This window comes from Bos grunniens, chromosome 11 (genome assembly GCF_055505025.1).
Source record: "Bos grunniens cultivar Pamir isolate PY7600 chromosome 11, Bosgru_T2T1.0, whole genome shotgun sequence".
Classification (NCBI taxonomy): domain Eukaryota; kingdom Metazoa; phylum Chordata; class Mammalia; order Artiodactyla; family Bovidae; genus Bos; species Bos grunniens.
The window spans coordinates 61,743,381-61,758,158 of NC_141175.1; the positions used below are offsets into that span (position 1 = coordinate 61,743,381).

The window sequence follows — 14,778 nt, forward strand, 5'->3', positions numbered from 1 at the left end:
ACAAGCTTGGGGAGAGGGAAGGAAGAAGTCGAATTGCAACAAGGTTTCTCTCTGGAGCTGAGATGCCTGATGGCCTTTTGTTGCCTGTGATCATTGGAGGAGGAGCTCCATTGGGAAGTTTCATTTTGAACCTGATTAAACTCAAGAAATTGAGTTTCCTAGAGGAATGGCAGATGAGCTGGGAGCTCCCTGAGGCTGCAGGTTTGAGAGTTAATCCCCGAACATCAGACCGGAAATATACAAAAAATGATTGAGCCTCTCTAAAAAGAAAGGTAGACATTAATGAAAACAAACGGGCCAATATTGTTTCAGGTATATGACTGTTAGAGGTTAGGAGAACATGCCAGATAAGAACAGATGTGGGCAAGTCAGAAAGATAGTGATGTTAGATAAATGAACAGATAGATGACTGCATTTCAGGAAACAGCAGAAATGCCATGTGCACAGAAAACTGTGCCAGATAAAGACTGAGAAAGAGATGTTGGGTTTCAGACAGAGAATGTCCTTGGTGAGTTTACAAAGACCCAGAGAAGGAAGAGGAGTTCAACTCTCGATTCAGTGAAGGTTACAAAGCAGAGGAGTAGCAAAAAAACTGGGTCAATGTTGTTATACCTATTTTGAGTAAACTAATTTAGAACTGGGCCAGACCATTTACTATAAACTCTGCTTTCCTTCTTAGGAAGACAAACTTTTCACAAAACAACAGACTGAGGGAGCTTCTTTCTCAAAGATGTAGAACAGGTGGCTGTCTCTGATACCCTGACCTTGGACTGATGGTGGCTCAGTGCCCTGATCCCCCTCAGCCACTGACCACTGAGTGCTTCCTACTGCCTGCAAGTATGCCAGGGACTTCCAGAGGAGCTGGGCAAATATTATCTCCATGTTGGATAGATTTTCGATAGGGTAAGAAACCCTTGTTCCACAGTTAAAGAAGCAGACAGTCAAACACTCAACTGGGACTTCAAAGCTATACTGGTTCCAGGACCCTCCTTGGGTACTTGTGTTGGGGAAGAGGCATTCATTCAGTGACATCACCTTGTCACCTGGGGTAAATTACGATTGCTTTAATATAATGAGAGGCCAGGAGCCTAAGGAAGACCCTCATTAACATGGATCCGGGCTATTACACCAGGATATCAGAATCATTTGAATAGTAGTATTTCCTTTGGGGAAGCCACATGGGGGGAGATTGATGACAGACATCTGGATACATGTGCCTGTTTAAGGAACCCTGTGTCTTGCCCCTCCTCTTGGGTTTCAGTCTTCCAAGTGTGTTTACAGGTAAGCATGTGGCCAGGTGGCCGGACGGTCCCACCACCAATGACAACTCTTGGGACCTACATTCCTGCAGTTCCACCCAGGATTTCGCCCCGTGGGCTGGTTCGAACTGGACACAGAGGCAGGCACATTGTGGTTTCCTCTTCTGCTTTTAAGAACTGCTTCCGAAGATAATGAGGGAGTCAAAAAGTGTCTGGTTGGGAAAGTAAATAGATACGAGGAAAATAAATAAAAATGCCCAGAAGCAACTACACAGAGGAAGTGACATTTTTCTGTAAGTCACTTTTCTGATGGACCGCAGGCCTGCTCCGCCGAGGGTGTCGTGGGAAGGCTTCCGGGAGAGGGGGCGGTGGCCAAGCCCCAGGGCGTCCTGATAAGAAAATCAAACAAAAAGGGGATGGACCGACCACCCGTCGGTCCTTCGAGGCCGGGTTGCTGCTGTTCTCGCCTCTCCCGTCTTCCTATTCGCTCCCGGGCGCGCAGGGTCGGAGCCGGGCCTCCCCTCCCCTCGGCGCCCGGCACGGCCCGGCCCGGCCCAGCGCAGGGTCCTCTGGGCCGGGCGGCGCCCGCGTTTGAGCCTCGAGCCAGTCCCGGCGCCGCCCGAGCCGGGCCGCCGTGCGCGCCCAGGTGGGTCCCGGGCGGCGGGCGCGCGGGCCTGGGCGGCCCCGGCGGCGTCACTGGGCGGAGCGGAGGAGGACGAGGAGGGGGAGGAAGGGCGCGCGGCGGGCGCAGCCGGGAGGGGCGGGGGCGCCGCGGCGGGAGCGAGGCCGGAGCCGAGCGGGCCGGCGGGCGCGGGGCTCGGCGGCGGGGGTCGGCCGGGCCCGCGGGGTCCGCCCGGGCCGGAGCGTCGGCCGAGCGGCGGGAGGAGCGAGCGGCGCAGACAAAGAGCGGCGCCTGGGCGGGCGCAGGGCGGCAGCCGCCCGGGACCCGCGCTGTTGCCCCGGCCTCGGCGGGCGGCGCGCGAGGTAAGCAGGGGCCAGGGGCCGGGGCCCGGGGGTCGGGGCTCGGGGGCTGTGGCCCGGGCGGAGGCCGCCAACTTGGGCGGCTCGCGGAGTTGCGGGGCAGCCGGGGCGGGGCGCGCCGGTGCCGGAGCCGGGGCTGGGGGCCGGGTCCCTTGCGCGGCCTGGCCTCGCGGCCGCCGGCACCTCCGGCTCGCCCCCTCCCCGGGTCGGGCGGGTGGGGCAGGCCTGTGCGGTGGTCCCGGAGCGGGGACCGGGGAGGCCGGGCGCGCCTCCAGTAAGAACCGCGTGGATCGCCGGCCCCGCGCAGGCAGGACCGGGAGGCGAGCGCGGCCCGCACAACTTCTGGGATCGGGACTGTTGGCGACCCCGCGCGGAGCTGCTGTCACTTGGCGTCAGGGAGGCTTCCCGCGGCCCGGGGCGCTTCGTGCCCGGCTCCGCGTCCGACCGGGGATCGCCGGCCCCGGAAACAAAGTTTCTCACGATCGCGCTGCCCTGGTAGATTATTCTGGGCGATCGAACCACCCACCGGTTCTGGAAGAATTCGGTGTGTGATTGTAGGCGTAGACGGTAACTCCCTCGTGAGAGCATTCGGCGTGGAGCGAGTGGGGGGCGTGATTGCAAAGCGCTTTCGTGTGTGGACCGAGGCGGTCGCCCTGAAAGGGTTGCGCGTGTGCCGGGGCTCTGGGGCTCACTGGCAGCTCGTCCGCGTGGGGACAAAGGGGGAGCCGGCGCGGGGCGACCTCTGGCACTCAGGCTAGGTCGGGTCCCCTGTGTTTGCCTTTGTTTATTTTGCCAACAGGTTTGGGGCTGAGCCTGGCAAGTTTGGGTATGCGCAGGGAATGAGCAGGCCTCAGCGTTGGGCCCGCGCAGGCCCACTCCTGCCCTTGACCCCACAGAAAGTGAACCCCCGAGAGGCTACGGGGTGTGGCCTGGGGATGGGGAACCCAAAGGTAGGGGAGTCCCGCCTGGTCCCGGCCCGGCTTCCTCCTCGGCTTCGCCGAAGGGATTTGGCAGGAATGAGAGTAATTTGGGGCGTGTTTTGTCCCTCTACATCAGGTATCGTTGGCAACAGGGCTTTTCAAGGCTAAAAGCGACTGAAAATGAAATCAATCTGGGTGCTTTGAATTATCACAGCAGACCTAAACTTTGTTTCCAAATACTGCCCTTAATTCATTTACCCGGTGTCCCCAGAGATTAATAAACGGGTAAATTAATAACAGGAATCGAGCCTGGGCCAAGGGTTTAGTAAATAGGAGGGCAGTGGTGAACAGGAGATGAAGTGAGTTCAACTGCAAGACTGAGCTGTCCATGTAGGTTTTTAGATGGTCTGAACAGGGATTTCCCCAGATGTGGGTGTTAACCATGATTCTGAAGCAGTGACCAGGAGGGAAAATCCTACATTGATGTTTCTCCTCTCCAGGTTGATTAGATGTAGTATTGATTGACGGAGAAGGCAATGGCAACCCACTCCAATACTCTTGCCTGGAGAATCCCAGGGACAGAGGAACCTGGTGGGCTGCTGTCTATGGGGTTGCACAGAGTCAGACACAATTGAAGGGACTTAGCAGCAGTATTGATTGAAGAAAGTGGCCAGATCTTAGTGGTCCTCTGGCTGCAGCTAGCTGAGGCTGAAATTGGAAACTTAAAGCAGTGGTAAGCTGGTGGTAACAAAGAGGCCTCATCTGGGCTCCAAGCTTCTCAGCTGTTCCCTAGACACATTGCGGGATTGGTCCTGGAAAATGGGATGAAGTTGGGTGGTGAATTGCATCCAGAGAACAGACTGACCCAGCACCTTCTCTCCCCACTTAAGGTGGGGCCTGATTAAGGTGATTTCAAGTAGCTGTGCTCACTTGTCAGGCTCTGAGGTTTTCTTTATCACATGCCTTGCACTTCAGGTCTCTCCATCTCTCATCTCTTGGAAGCTGTGATGTTTCCCAGCCTCTGTTGTTTGCATCAGGCAATGACTGAGATTTTCCAGCAAACGCATCATATGTACACAGTATTTGAGAAGTGCACTATTATCCATGTTAAACATACCCAAAATCTTTCTTGTGTGTATACAAACTGAATAACTTTTTTTTTTTTTTTTAATTTTTCATTGCTCTGGGTCTCTCTTGTCACCCACTGCTTCCTCTTGTTGCAGAGCATGGGCTCTAGGCACACAGGCTTCAGTAGTTACTGTATGTGGGCTCCTCATTCAGTTGCTGCTCCTGGGGTGTAGAGCACAGGCTCAGTAGTTGTGGCACGTGAGCTTAGTTGCTCCACGGCATGTAGGATCTTCCTGAACCAGGGATCAAACCCGTGTCTCCTACATTGGCAGGCAGACTCTTTACCTCTAAACCACCAGGGAAGCCCTGGATAAAATACCCTAAAGTCTTCTTGATTGTCTGGAATGACCAGATTCTCTTCCTTGGTCACGTCAGTTGCCCCAACTGGATGAGGCTGTGTTACACCATTCTCCAGGACACATGCATGCTTGTAACTACCCAGCATGGCCAACAGTGTGAGCCGAGGGCGAGGGCCACACATGTTTGTCCCACACGAAGAATGGAACTGAAGGCTGCTCCCTAGGACTGCATGGCAGGGCAGTGGACCATGCTTGGAAATCTAGTAAGCTGACTTTTCAAAAATGGACAGGAAACTCCCCACAGCTTGCGAAATTAATTTTCCCATCCAGATGAGTGGCAAATGGCACTTCCAAGTGGTTTCTCTTTCCTCAAATGAGTGATGGAAACCCCATGTTTTCAGAGGCTCAAAGTGATACTGTGATGATATTGTTAAATGCTTAAGGCAGCTTAGAAGGACAGGACAGCCTTTTAAAAGTATGCAGCCAAAGTAAAAACAGTTTATTTCTTTAGGCCATTTTAGTGGCATTGTTTTGAAAATTAGACTGTTTTCTTCTCCTGCATTTCACTTTGAATGGATCCCAAAGTATGTCAGTTTCTGAAGGTGTAATTGACGTTAGTCAATTACAACTGCTTCCCTCTCCCTGCCCTAACAACACACACACAGGCATTTGTCATAGTCGGCCCTGTGGGTTCTTTGTGTTCTTTCCAGAAAATACTGATTGAGCTCGTGATTTTGAATTCTGAGTCTGTCAGTCATTAAGGCTCTAGGTTCATAAGGTTTTGTCCACAGTGCATCCAGGTCCAGACAATGGGGGGATTTGGTCTGGTGGCCTCTCTGTTTGAGAAGTTCTCTGTCCAATGAATCATTTATAGTCCTGAACCTAAAACTAAAAAAAAAAGAGAAAAGGCAAGATGAAAAACAAACCCAACTGCATAACCCCCTGGTGGGATGACTGAATATTTAACTTTTTCAATAGAGTGTCTGTGCATGTTAACCTGAACTGGAAACTCTGGGCAGAGCATTTGTTATCCTGACCGCGGGAAGCTGGTCATTTAGTGTCCTTTTCTTTTTATACCGTTTGTGTTTTTAAATGTTTTTAAGAAAAGAAGCTTCAAGTGCACTCAGAAGGGAAATATTGCAGTTTCTCTTTTTGAGACAGTTTTGGAAAGTGGGATGTTTTTGCTGGTCGGTGGTTAACGTAAACCTGAAATGCCGAAGTCGGATAAAAATAATAGATGCTCATGTTCCGATGATAGATTACAGTTTACCAATTACTTTCCCATTCACCACCATATTTAGTATTAAGAGAACTTGGGGACCTGGGCTCTGGCCCTGACGTCAGTGTGAGGACCCTGGAGCCCAGGGACAGTGGCAGTGTGACAGAGCCCCCTGCCCTGCTCAGGAGGAGGAGGTGACCCCAAAAAGTGCTGGGTGAGGTGGTCCTGGGGAGGCTGTGGATCTGCCGGCAGGTCCCAACGAGGCCAAGTGTGTGGCCCCTGCCTGGCTGCTGGTGGGACCAGGGTCAGTAGGTGACCTCATGTCCTGGTTTCAGTGTCTGAGCCTCATCGGCCTGGATGGTCTCTGTGGGTTGAAGGGCGCTTGTCCCGGTTTAGCGTATGCACATCCACTCAGACTGTCCTCACAGATCCACAGACAGCATCAAAAGGAAGCTGATTTCTTGCCATTCTGGAGGCTGCAAAGTGATCATCAAAGTTCGGGCAGACTAGGTTCTCAGTGAGGCTCCGTTGGCCGCCTTCACTTTGTGTCCTCAGGTGCCTTGTGTGTTTGTCCCTCTTCCTAGGAGGTCACTGCTTCTCTTGGGTTAGGGCCCCACCCTTCTGACCTTGTTGAACTTCAGTTGCTGCAGAGGTTCTGTCTCCAGATGAGTCACTTGGGTGGTGGGAGCTTCAACACTTGAGTATGGGGACAGTTCTGTCCACGACAGTCACTCTTCAAAACCAGGCTGATGATTTAAGGCATTTCATGGCTTCTGTCTCCCAAGTGCTTGAAGACACCACTGGGGCGGGAGAGGTGGGTGACAGATCAGTTTCCCTCACAAAGCCTCATACTGCTGTGGCAGGTGGGTGCCGGGCCCAGATGCTTCAGGTCTTGAGAGAGGACAGCCCTGACCGATGCCCTTTGTGGACATTTCCCCTTAGCCCGTGTTGGCTCAGCTGCAGCATGGTTTTGGGACCAGGATCAGCATCAAATAGGAGCTATATGCAAGTATTGAATTTTGTGTGGAGACGAAGGCGTTTCCTGTGAATGGAACCCACGGCCCGGAGTATCACTGGGACTGCCCTGTGACTGTGGGTTCGCCAGGAGCCAGGCAGGTACAGGCGGGTTTGGTAATGTTCACTCCGATCACATGTGTGTTTCTGGCCAGGGCGAGCGTGAGCTGTTCCAGGTGGTCACCTGTGTGACCACAATTGCAAACCTGTCCATTCATGACTCACTCGGTCATTCAGGCGAATCATGCGACTTCTCCCCACTCATTTCCACCGGAAACTCTGAACATCTTGGCTGGGAGTACTATCTCCTGACCTGCCTGCCTGGGTTAATGTCCCTAGCATTGCCTCACTGTGTCATCCTGGATTCTCCCTCACTTCCCAGATCCCACGTCTTATCAGTTTTACCTCTGAAGATCTCTTCCATCTGAGCCTGAGGTACTTACTCCTCTCTCACTGGCGCTGGCAGACCCGTCTGTTTACCACACTCGCCTGATCACTGCACCCTGGTACCCAAACCTGGCTGAGGTCCCAGCATTGGCTCTCCATTGCCCTCGGGTCAGTGTCACCAGTGCTCAGCATGGGCCTGCACCATGGGCTCCTCCCTGCTCCCTCAGCCTCTACGTATACCTCCCACCCCTGTACACAGTGAGTGAAAGCCTGCTAGTTGTGATAACAGAATACCAGCGTTTATTGTCAGCTTATTTTTAAAGACTTGTGTACTTCGGGGCTGATTCATTGCTACCCTTGTAATAACAGCCTCGTGACACACAGAAGCTTTGTACCCCAAAACTGTGCTGGACCCCTAAGGAAGGAGGAGAAGCTGGTGCCAAAAATGCTATGTCTTTTTTAACATGGGGTATTTCCTGCAAACACCCCTTGAAGAAATCAATTGTTAAGAGCAGTGCTGTCCCCTTCAAATATACACATGTGAGTCACAGATGGGATTTTAAATGTCTGGTAGCCACACTGGACTCCCCAGGTGGCTCAGTGGGAAAGAATCTGCCTGCCAGTACAGGAGACAGGGGTTGGATCCCTGGGTTTGGAAGATTCCCTAGAGAAGGGAATGGCAACCCACTCCAGTATTCTTGCCTAGAGAATCCCATGGACAGAGGACCCTGGGACAGTCCATGGGATCGCAAAGAGTGGGACATGAATGAGTGAATAAACAACAACAGTAACCACATTAAAGATGTAGGAAGAAACAAGCAAAATTAATTTTCACAATGTATTCTGTTACCCAGTAGAGCCACAGTACTTTTATTCCCAGTGTTCAACGTAAAACCCTGTTAATGAGATGATGCATATTCTTCTGTTCATGTGCAGCCTGTGAAAGCCTGTGTGCATTCTTCATCTGTGGCATGCCTCTTCCCTCCCCACATTGGGGTGTTCACTGGCCCCCTGAGACCGGTGACTGTGTGGGAGAGCACAGGTCTGTACACTTTCATAATTCAAGCTTCATTTAGTCTGGGTTTTCCTAAGTTGAGATAGCTAAGAAGACATAGTGAGAGCAACCTGGAATCATAATCATGGTAATTATTATTCTTTAGCAGAAAGGTATAATCTCTGTCATGCTAAGGAAGACTGTAATATTCCATGTACTCATGCAAGTTTAGAATACTAGAACCTGATTTGCTTACCTATAATCAGAATGCTTGTATATTTTACAAACGTTTTAAAATGTATTTTGAATTCTAGAGGTTAAATTACCAATGTGAAATAACTGTTTTGGGGTGTTAGTTTTCAGTGTACTTCTGATATATGTCAAATACTTAATTTCTAAGTACAGAATCTAAAGTCATAGTTTTTTTTTTTTTTTTTTTAATATTTTTTTATGTATTTATTTTTGGCTGTCCTGGGTCCGTGTTGCTTCTCCAGCTTTCTCTGTCTTTGGTGCAAGGGTTTCTCATTGCAGCATCTTCTCTTGTTGCAAAGCACGGGCTCTAGGGCTCTGGGACTTAGTAGTTGCAGCACGTGGGCTCAGTAATTGCAGCTCCTGGGCTCTAGAGCACAGGCTCAGTAGTTGTGGCTCATGGGCTTAGTTGTTCTGAGACATGTGGGATCTTCCCAGACCAGAGATCGAACCCACGTCTCCTGCATTGGCAGGTGGACCCTTCACCACTGAGCCACCAGGGACGTCCTAAAATCATAGTACTTTAGGGATCATTGGGTTCTTCCCTAACACACACACATCACACACATTGTAGTGATGGTACTAACCATATTACACACAATATTAGCTCATTCAGTGCTCACAGAAGTTGAGTGTGGTTAGTTGCTGTGTTTCTCTTCAGAGATGAGAGTAGAGAGACCTAGCAGGTTAGGCTGCATAAGGTTCCAGAGCTGGTCAGCAGATCTGGAATTCAAACCTGTCTGATTGCTGAGGCTCTGCTTTTATCCCCTAAGCCAGACCACCATCTCTTCATTAAAAGAAAAGACATAAACAGAGCTGTAAACTTTTATGATGGTGTAGGACTGGAGAAACATGATGGAGAATCACAACAGTGGGTGGAGCTTGGGCGTCACTCATTCTGGACCTCTTATCAGCCCTGGACTCTGGAAGGACGTATGAGCAACCTCGGCTGCTCCAGTGGTCCTGGTGGGTGTGCTCTGGAGGTGGTGCAGCGGAGAGCATCCCCGGCCTTGCTGCTGCTCCCTCAGCCTGCCTCCTGAGAACCACAGGCCAGGGAGCCCCAGACGGACCCAGCTCAGAGCTGGGTCTCAGCTGTTCCGCCACCCACCCCAGCCCATAAAGCTTCCAACTCAGATGGCTGGACCCACCCCACAGAGCGTCTTCAGGGGTGCCTGAGAATTTGCTTTTCTCATGAGTTCTCAGGTGCTCTGGAGTTTTGGAAGACTGCTGCTCCAAGGTCTTGGTAGGAACCTTGACATTGACTGTCATCTTGGGCGAGGCTTGTAGTACCAGACCATCCTAAACTTCCCCTTCTGTTGTCAGAGGACGCTTGTGGCCCTCTGTGCTGGGCAGCCTCCCTTAAGGGCAGATGGAACTGAGGTATAACTGAGAGTCTGGTTCTTTGCATATTAGCAGGTCAGAAAGGCCACGGTCTCCAATGGGCTGTAGGGCAGGCAGGTGCTCTGAATTCACAGGCTTAGATTTGCAGTCCAGCTGCTGATCCTGTGGCATGTTCCAGGAGGAGTAGCAGCAAAGATTTATTTACTTAAACAAGCTTAATAATTCTCCCAGCTGCGGTGGGGGCGGCCAGCTGGGGAGGAACCTTCCAAGAGGGAGAGATGGGCCTGAGATGCTTAGTAAGGCGCCAGTGGCTGACTCCTTGGACAAGCCCTTCAGCATCTGCATCCATCTTGCTTAAAGGATGTGCCTTAGTTTTGTAAGCCTGTGAGTTTTGGCTGAGCATTTAAGGATGTCTGCAAGTCAACAGGTATTTTAATGATGTTACTTGTGAGCCTGGCTAAAGAAGAAAAGAACAGTTCTCCATCCCTCTTTCCAGCTGGGTTTGTTTTTGTTGTTGTTGGACTTTTTTTTTTAAGAATTAGTACAAGAGTTTAATAAGGTCACTGGATACAGACCAAAGTTATACAAATCAATACCCTACCAGTTATGTAACATTATAAAATATGATACATGAAAAGTACTCATTTTCATTAGAAAAATGTTTCTAATACAATATATATTATGCTTCATTAGAACACTAGCTGTGTTCATTTTAAGGACAGTCCCTTTAAAAGCTCATGTCCCTGTTTTCAAATGTGTGTGTGTTGGGGGTGGGGACACGCTGGATTGGTGATGATGAGCTCTCTTGTTGCTCTGAGTGACGGGAATCAGTTTGGAGACATGGGTATTAAAAACCACAAGCTGCTTGAGTATTTTTAAGAGACCAAGAAATATCAAGGGATTCAGGGAGTTACTTTAGAAACAGTTTCTGGACATTGGATCTAGGTGAATAGTGAGTTTTCATCAAACTGCTTTTTTTTAAGGAACATATTTAGGAACAGAATCTAGCAAGACAGATATAAAAAAAGACTTTTCCTTTCTTTTGATTCTTTTCTGTGTATTTCATGTTTGTGTATGACTTCCCCACCCTGATGGTGCGACTTCAGTCACCTGCCTTCCTATCTGCACTCAGGTGGTTTTTCTTTAGGAGTATAGTTACCGCCGTCCATGGACCAGCCTGGCTTGTGTGTACAAGCTCTCCTTCTTTTATTCAGCCATCTCTGCTGCTTCATTTCCCTTCTTGGAGTCTCCTTCATAGGTCTGTTTCATGTGGTTCAGGAGATAAGACTCAGAAGTGACTATAAAGAAATTATCCTCTTTCAAAAAAAAAAGTAGGGGAAGGACAGCAGACCCTCTGCTGTTGTCATTGTCACGCTGAGGGGGGCCTGCGTGGAACTGAGGCTCTGTTGAGGATCCCAGGTGAGGACTCTGGTGTTTAATTGTTGCTGCTTGAACTTGTCTGTGCCTTGCACCCCCAAGCTCAGGGCTGAGTGGGGGGAGGGGAGGGAAGGGTGCCCCGCTTTCTGGAGGAAGGAGATCCTCTTTTTCTTCACGTCTCAGATCACAGAGGGTTGTTATCATCAAGAGCAGAAAATGTTTCCGCATAGTGCATCTTCCCACAGTGCAACATAGTGCAAATTCCCACCTGTGTTTGGATTTTCCTCACTGTTAGGTTTGAATTGAGAAATAAGTGATTCACTTTTGCAAATACAAAGTAAAATACCTTTTCAAATGTTGATATTAAAAAAAGAAACTTGAGACTTGACCCACTACTCTTGTATATAAATTAGTGGTTCTCAGCTGGGGGTGGTTCTGCCCTTCTGGACAATTGGCAGTGTCTGGGGACATTTTCCAGTTGTCCAGACTTGAGAGTGGTCCTGGTGTCCAGTGGGTCAAGGCCAGGGATACTGGCCCATCTTGGCAATGCACATTACATTCCCGACTTCAAAGGGTTAACTGCCCAACGATGTCAGTATTTCAGCAGCCTTATTTTAAGTGAGTACTGCTGTACTTGGCTTAAACCTTTCAGTTAATGGCTCATGTATTCTTTCATACAGTTGCCCTCTTGGAGATCATCCCTATCCTGTCATCCCCAGAATTTTTATAAACATGAAAAATAATGCCTATTTAGAAAGCTGAAGGCAAAAGGGAAAGGGGGCGGCAGAAGAAGAGATGGACAGATAGCATCATTGACTCAACAGACATGAATTTCAGCAAATGCTGGGAGATAATGAAGGACGGGGAAGCCTGGCGTGCTGCAGTTTATGGGGTCGCAAAAAGTCAGACACAACTTCCCAATTGAACAACAACAGAAAGCTGAAAAGTATTTATGTATCTCTGCAGTTAAATATAAAAAGGAGAAACTTTAACTGACATATCATGGTTTATCTGTTGGTGGAAAAGTAGGGCATGCATTGTTCTTTAAATTTTCTACTTCCGTTTGGACCATAGAAATATGAAATGCTGATTTTGTAGGACGCATTAGGAAATCTAGCTGAACTGTGGTGACAACACATTCTCCTTAGAATATCCACTAACAGGAAAGTGATGGGGTCCCTTATCAATTGCTTGTAGTAAGTAATTGATTTTCAGAGTTTGGTTTGGTGAAATACATCTATTTACTTAGGCTCAGCATCCTTACAATTGGTGATGGTCTACAGAGAAAAAATTCCTTTGTTATTACTAAAGTTTATTAGGTTCTAGGTTTAGCCTACTCTTCTTTGAGCGAGTCACATCTGTTAGCTTTTGAATGCTTTATTTCCTTTTTTGTAAGGTCTAAAATAAACCCTTCAGGGGAGAGAGAATGAAAATATCACAAATTAGATGTTATCCAGGGAAAAGGAAGGGAAAAATGATAATTTGGCTGTTAGTTTCTGAGTCTCAGGGTCTGGCTCAGGGCAGAGCTGCTTGTTAGCTGCCTGGTCTGGACTGTGATATTCTGTGTACGTTTTCTTTTTTCTCTTATGAGCAGGTCCTGACTTGAGAAAGTCAGAGAAGCCTAGATATCCAGAGGGCGGCCAGTTAGAAGTTTTCTTGGCTTAATCTTGATCTGTTTTCTGTAAATCATTTCCTGTTGCCTTTGCTCTTCCTTTTTGCTTGGTCGCCTCTTATCTGCTCTCTTCCTGTTCTGTTACCAGGATAAACACAGAATCAGCACTCAGGGCGTTTTTGAACTTTTCTTGGTGGAGGTGGTTAAGGTACAATGAGTCTTTTCTTTCCTTAGCCTCCCATCCTCTCGGGCACTGAGAAAGACCTCTGAGAGCGTCGTCGTAACTCTTTGGAAAGACCTCTTAGACAGTCATAGTAATAAGTCTTTGGACAAGCTTGGAAATTTGGCAGTGGTGTGCTGGCGGGCTGGGTAACACTGTGTGTTTCTAATTGTTGTGTGTCATTGTATCATTCACTTCTGACACTGGTGGAGGGAGCAAGTGTTACTTGGCCACCGTGGAGAGGGGCAGCTGAGGGGCACAGGGGACAGGGGTTGGCTGCAGGAGCCCTGCTGCCAGGTGATGCCCCAGCTCTGGAACTACAGATGCAGGACTTTTGTAGGGCTTTGCATTTACAGTATTGAAATCCCCTCCTTCCTCAAAATAAACCATTGGCCTGAATGCAGTAACGTCTTGACTTTTAATTATAAGTGTGTGCCAAGTCGCTTTAGTGGTATCTGACTCTATGGACTGTAGCCCACCAGGCTTCTCTGTCCTTGGGATTCTCCAAACAAGAATACTGGAGTGGGTTGCCATGCCCTCCTCCAGGGGATTTTCCTGACCCAGGGATCAAACCTGTGTCTCCTAGGTCTCCTGCTTTGGCAGGCAGGTTCTTTACCACTAGCACCACCTGGGAAGCCCAATTATAACAGGGGCTGGATTAAAACAGCCTCATCCTGAACTTCATAAATAGCTGGTCTAAATGTGAACTTGAAAGGTCTGGCTTCCTGTGAGCAGTAGAGGTACGCATGCTCTTTTCCACCTGCTAGTAGTTTTTTTTTTTTAATTAATTTGGCTGTATCGGGTCTCAGTTGTGGGACTCAGGATCTTTCACTGTGGTGCACAGACCCTAGCTGTGGTGCTGCATGGGCTTTGGTACCCCTCGGCATGTCGGATCTTAGTTCCTCCATCAGGGATTGAACCCCTGTCCCCTCGAATACTTAACTACTGGACCATCAGGGAAGCTGCTCGCCCCCCCTACACACACTGCTGGCTTGTCCAAGGTGCACAGCTCATTTCTAACTCCTCTCCACCTCTGTTTTGTGTTCTGGGAAGCAGAAGCTTAATTCTGATTTGTGTGTGTGTGTGTGTGTGTGTGTGCGCGCGCCTCTGTATACCCTGTTTAGGAATTGCAACTGTGCAGTTCCTTTTTCAAGAAGGGTCTTCAGAGCAGCCAGCCTGCGTGGTAAACTGAAGATGCTGTTCCTTTTTTTGTGAATCTGGCTGGAGGACCGCGTGTGTTGAGGACAAAGCTGGCTTCTGCATCCTGCTCTGACTCACAGATCAGATTACCCCCCAGTTTGTTGTCACTAAGTTGTTGAGTGGTGGCTGGAGAGGAGCTGTGGCAGGAGCTCCCGAAACACACAGGGGGACCATACAGACCTGCTCTCAGGGAGCTTGTCAGCCCAGCCTGGGTAACTTTACCCGTTCATGATTGACTCTCATCTCAGTTAACACGTTTCCAAGATGAGTGTCATGCCTCTGTGTGGGGTTCTGTGGAGGTGCGAGGAATACCCATGCAAAGTCCCCAGGCCAGTTAATATTCATTTACCCCAGGGAGGGACTTCCCTGGTGGTCCAGTGGTTAAGGCTCCATGCTTCCACTGCAAGGATTGTGGGTTCAATCAACGGTAGGGGAACTAAGACCTCACATGTCTCAAAGCGCAGCAGAAAAATTTAAAAAAAAAAAAAATTTTTTTTTAAAATAAAACATCAAATATTTCAGGGGGAGTGAGACAACCCTGAGACCATAGGGTGTCTGCTGAGCAGGGATTGTTTCAC

The 14,778-nt window shown here is 49.3% G+C and overlaps 1 protein-coding gene across 4 annotated transcripts in view; it reads left to right on the forward strand.

Moving 5' to 3' along the window:
* Nucleotides 1–1,602: 1,602 nt before the first annotated feature.
* The window catches only part of NCK2 (NCK adaptor protein 2), a 115,313-nt gene continuing 102,137 nt past the window's right edge, over nt 1,603–14,778 (forward strand). The window contains exon 1 of one of the 4 annotated variants that reach the window (XM_086326669.1): nt 1,603–1,905. The gene's annotated coding sequence lies outside the window, so the exon portion shown is untranslated. Of the gene's footprint in view, nt 1,906–1,999; nt 2,244–14,778 lie in introns of those variants that run through there. The other 3 variants (XM_086326672.1, XM_086326666.1, XM_086326668.1) reach the window with 3 other exon arrangements.